Source organism: Schistocerca serialis, chromosome 7 (assembly GCF_023864345.2).
Source record: "Schistocerca serialis cubense isolate TAMUIC-IGC-003099 chromosome 7, iqSchSeri2.2, whole genome shotgun sequence".
In the NCBI taxonomy this organism is placed as follows: domain Eukaryota; kingdom Metazoa; phylum Arthropoda; class Insecta; order Orthoptera; family Acrididae; genus Schistocerca; species Schistocerca serialis.
In genome coordinates, this window is record NC_064644.1 from 492,981,176 (window position 1) to 492,987,175 (window position 6,000).

Here is a 6,000-nt window from a genome sequence, read left to right on the forward strand (position 1 = left end):
ATCTCAGTGAAAAATGCATGGGTTATGATCATTACAAAAGTACATAGTTACCTTCCTTTTAACATTGACACAAGTACATGTACAAAATGAGAAATGGAGTCTTCACAGGATTACACGTAGTTAAGTAAAGCATCATGTATTTCTTTCTTTAACAAATTTCGAATACTGGAACTGCAGCGAGCAACGATTGAGGAAAAGGAATCTCCTTTCTTTGCTGATTTTCTCAACATAACTTTAAAACAGAATTTGCTAAATTGTGTTCCACTTCAAAGTGAGTAACTGTCAATGACAAAGTACTTTTCATTAGCGTTAGCGAGTTTTCCAGGTACGAGGTTAGTAATTTAAATTACAGTTCCTTGTATTAAGATTAAGTAGTTTCGAGAAATTTCTCTAGGACTACCTCTTCACGGTGCACATTCGTACTGTTTTCACGTTGGTAAGACAGTTTCTGGTACACAGCGTTACAACACGAGCATTTCGTTCGTCAAAAGTGTCACACTGAAGTATATGTTCGAGTACTTACTCACTCGTCGTATTCTGCGCCAAAAATAACATTTGTTTCATTCTAATCCCAGGATCGTGATAATGTCTACATGCAATGTACTTTCACGTTTTACATGCTTTTCATTTATAAAGTGTAATGATAAGGTTCACATAGTTATTTAAGTGTGGATATCATTACTTATTAGTTATGTCCAGAATCATAGTTATTTAAGTGTGGCTATCATTACTTATTAGCTATATTCAGAGTTGTGGAATATACTGATTAGACACTTCAGCTTGGCTCAATACTTTAAACAACAGAAATGGTTACATGGAATGAGTTAGGACACCTGGCTTTTTAGATCCACACGTAACGTGGTTTAACGTACCTAACCTTTCGGAATGAATCGCAAAATAGCAGACCATAGAGAACGCGAGTGACGCACACGGTCGGGGTGTGAAAGAAATTCGAAAATTATTTCGTGTGCTCAAGTTTTTACAAAAAAACCCCAGCCTCAGTTTGCCTTTTGATGCAATCTCAACTCTAACACGAAGAAAATAATTGAAAAAATATCGCAAGAACAAGGAAAGTTATCACTCAAATCTAAAGTGGATTAGTAGAAACACAACATAATAATCTACGATCCAAGCAAACATTTCCTTTGGTTTACTACTTAAACAAAAGACTGTACATTGTATAATCAATAGATTATGATACATGAGAGGCCACGGGTTTTACATTTTCTCCCTTTTGGCAGGCCTTTGCTGAGCAAACGTTTCCACTGTTAAGTAGTAAAATAAACTTAATTCTAAATCGATGTTTACAAAATAGAAAAATTTACAGAAACAGCATCAGATGGGCTACTAGCTACATGTGTTTCTCATTTTACAGCTAAATCCGACCTTGGCTCGGAATCTACCATCGTACTTGTGATAACACAACTTTTCAGAGTAACCAGTAGTCTTCATGTTAACATGCAGTGTTTTTAAAACGTGGGATTACATTAGTGTGACAAATGTCATGGGATAAGGATATGCACATATACAGATGACAGTAGTATCGCACACAAGGTATAAAATGTCAGTGCACTGGCGGAGTTGTCATTTGCACTTAGGTAATTCACGTGAAAAGGTTACAGACGTGATTATGGCCGCACAACGGGATTAACAGACTCTGAACGCGGAATGGTAGTTGGAACTAGATGCATGGGACATTACATTTCGGAAATCAGAAGGGAATTCAACATTCACAGTGTCAATAGTGTGCCGATAATACCATATTTCAGGCATTACCTCTCACCACAGACAAGGCAGTGGTCGACGTTCTCACGTAACGACCGAGAGCAGCGGCGTTTGTGCACATGTGTCAGTGCCGACAGACAAGCAACACAGAAATCAAAGTGGGATGCACGACGAACGCATCCGTTAGGACAGTGAGGCAAAATTTAGAGTTAATGGGTTGTGGCAGCAGACGACCGATGCAAGTGCCTTTGCTAACAGCACGACATCGCCTGCAGCGTCTCTCCTGGGCTAGTGACCACATCGGTTGGACCCTAGACGACTGGAAAACCGTTATCTGGAAGAATGAGTCCCGATTTCACTTGGTACGAACTGAAGGCATGGTTCGAGTGTGGTGCAGACCCCGCGAAGCCATTGACCCAACTTGTCAACAAGGCACTGTGGAAGCTGGTGGTAGCTCCATAATGGTGCAGGCTGTGTTTACATGGAATGGACTGGGTACTCTGTGTGGTGTCACCGCCAGACACCACACTTGCTAGGTGGTAGCCTTTTAAATCGGCCGCGGTCCGGTAGTATACGTCGGACCCTCGTGTCGCCACTGTCAGTGATCGCAGACCGAGCGCCACCACACGGCAGGTCTAAAGAGACGTCCTGGCACTCGCCCCAGTTGTACAGCCGACTTTGCTAGCGACGCCACACTGACAAATACGCTCTCATTTGCCGAGACGATAGTTAGCATAGCCTTCAGCTAAGTCAATTGCTACGACCTAGCAAGGCGCCATTACCATTGTATAGTGAAATGGAGATTATATCTGTACAAGAGCGATGTACACCGATTATGGATTAAAGTTAAGTATTCCAGCAGCTACGTACTTTTCTTTATAGCATTCATTACGTATCCTGTTTCAGACCTCACGCCAGCCTGCGTGAGTTTAAGCGGATGCCTTTCGGCTTCCTCTCATTGTGTCTAGGCTGTCTTGCCTAGACACAACACTCTGGTCCTACTGAACACATCATTGAGTGGAAATGGTTATGTCTGGCTATTTGCCGACCATTTGTGGCCATTCATGGACATTAAGTTTCCAAGCAACAATGGTATTTTTATGGATGGCAATGCGCCATGTCACTGGGGCACAATAGCTTGCGTTTGGTTTGAAGAACATTTTGGACAATTTGAACGAATGGTTTGGTCACCTATATCTCATAGAATATTTATGGGACATAACGGAGAAGCCAGTTTGTGTATAGAATCGTGCATTAGCAACACTTTCGCAATTATGGAGGCTATAGAGGCAGAGTGGCTTAGTAATTCTGCAGGGTACTTCCAATGAGTTACTGAAACCACGACACGTCGGTTGCTGAAATATACCAAGAAAAAGTGTTCTGACACGGTATTAAGAGGTAGCCTATGACTTTTGTCACCTCAATGTAAATGAAGGTTTCATCTTACACTTCATTCAAATGACACATTTGTCTACATATTACATTTCCATGGAGTTCATGGGCTTTCACATCAGAAAGAATCCCTTCATAAATCATCCAAAAATAAAAATAACACGTAATATCATAGTACAATACATAAATTTATATGCAGTCATACAATAAAGCCGACAAAGTGTCATGTTTAGGGTAGTACTAGTCGTTTTAGAATTACGACAGTGAATATATGTCTTTAAGTCTCATGGGGGGATAGAAGTCTTTAACCTTATCAGAAGTAGGATAAGATAAAAGATAGGATTCTTCATGAGCAATCTTTACAATTCTGAAAGGGCCAATAAATAGAGGTTGTCACTTTTTGTTTTTGCACTTCGGGAGAGAAGATTTTGGATGTCTCTTTAATAAAATTAAATGTCCTACAAAAAATGTATGAATACATCCTAACAACCGCTTGTCACATGCAAACTTTCTCGCTTGAGTACTGGGGATCCAACGAAATAATAACTTGACATATTTTTTTCCTCCCAGGTCACTTTGTTATTAAGTAATTGAGCAAGAAGGTTCACCCATTCATTTTTCTCTGCTCGTCAGGAGTGTATCCTGTGGAAAAGTGTGGCAATCTGTTCATTACTTGCTTAAAGAGTGTAACAAAATCCATCCACTGATTGTTGGTTCAAAGCATATGTTTGGATAAACATCTAAAGTTCCTGAAAAATCCTCACAGTGGGGCTTGTTTTAGGATGAAAGCGGGAAATGAAAATCTGCTTTACCTTATTTTCCTTTAGAAAAGATGGTCAAATTTTGCCAGTAAAATGTGTAGCGCCAACAGATAATATTGCTTTGGATGTTCCGAATAGAGGGAAGCAAACTTTCTTCAGTCTTTTGACAACAGGCCCTGCTATGGTGGACTTGCTTGCATACGATCGTACACGTTTGGAAAGTAAGTAATGCACAGTCCCGAGGTACTTAACGCCTCCAATAGCTTGGGCCTGCAGTAAACTGGTGATATCTCCTCTGGTTCAGATATTAGTATTGGGTGCAGCGGCATCTTTGTAGACGGGCTGACCAATTTCACCCTCTGACAAACGAGCCAAAGTAAACAGTGCACATGTCTGTGTAGATTTGGCAGATAACGACAGAAAGCAATAATTTGCTTACAATTCTCCACCTCCACGTGCCCACATACCATATGCATGTTCCAAATCAGGTGAGTGTGATGGGCAATAGTTATGTATATCTGCCCTGATTCTGATTCAGGTCTGTTGCGGTGAGACAACGCTTCATTACATAGTTTGTAGAATTTCGCTAAGGTATGCGAAGATTGTTGCTGTTCAACTTGCTTTACCCTCTGCCACCTGGGGCCCGCAACTTACAATGCGTTTATGTTCTTACACTTTTCGAAGTATTTGAGGTAGTTGCGACGATGTGCCGAATCTTTCATCAGATAAATTTTGCAGTTGCTCCAAAAACTCAGTGAATTTGCGGAATCTCTGTGGTAATCTGGAAAGTGCATTTGCAATCACATTTTCACTGCCCTTAATATATTTGATTTCAAAAATGTATTCTTGCAAGAGAAGACACCATCTGGAACAAGTGAGAATAAATCTTAAACCTTTATGGTTACACTAAACTTTAGTATAACGGCCATAAATGTAATAATTAAACTTTTGAACAGACCAGACAACAGCCACAGCTTCGAATTCTGTCACTGAGTATGTTTTGTTGCCATTCAGATAACACTCTGCTTGCAAAGCTGATGACACTGATTTCGCTTTTGCCATCCGTTTGTGATATATGAAACAGACATGCACCAAGTCCAGAACGGGACATGTCTGATGCGACAAAAATTTCTCTTTCCATACCTGAATGGTGGAGTATTTTTGAACATACTAAAGCTTGCTTGACTTTGTTTAAAGCTTCTTGGCATTGTGATGTCTATATCCAGTGTGTGTTCTTCTTTAATAGGTCTGACAGTTCTTGACTATTGAGGAGATGATTGGGAACATAATTTTTAAAGAATGATGTCAACTATAAAATGCCTTTATCTGTTCTTTCATCGCAGAAGAGGGAACTTCACTGTAGATTTTATTTTTTCTGGATCATTAACATCCCAGTAGGGGATGTAAATTGGGCCACGAATTTTATCTGTTCCTTGTAAGACTTTCGTTTTTCTAGTTTGGCAGTAAAGTGGCAGTAAAGTTTTTTAGAACTTTCTGTAACAGCAGAACATGCTCCCATCAGACAGGTGTAAGGACCAGAAGGTTATCCATGTAAACAGTGACCTTGTCTAATAACTTTGGCCTGAGAACTGTTTCAAGGACAGTAATAGACATTCAGGAATTGACATTTTGCCCAAATGGTGATACTTTAAACTGACACAAAGATCCTCAAAGGATAAATGCTCTATACTTTTTAGACTCCTCTGACAAGGCAACCTGCCAGTACGATGGTCTGAAATCAACAGTAGTTAAACAATTTGTTCTATGAAATTTCAGAAGCTGCTTCTCAAGCAGTTCAGGACAGGTCCTTACAGGGACAATGATTCTCAATGATTCTCTCAATTTCGATACTGCTAACAGTGGACTGCTGTATGGGAACAGTGAAGTTTTAATTTTATTCCAACTCAGCATCTTCGATATCTCCTGCTTCAAATTATATTCCAACTCTGCATCCTGCTTTTGTCCTGTTTCACTGCTTCCCTTTTTTTCCCACAGAATATAGCAGATTTAGTGTGAAAAAGGTATCACAGTACCTATACCATTTATATGGTATACATAACCTCTTAATATTCTGGGTTTCCTGGAGAATACACGAACAAATGACAGTAATAAATCACCAGTT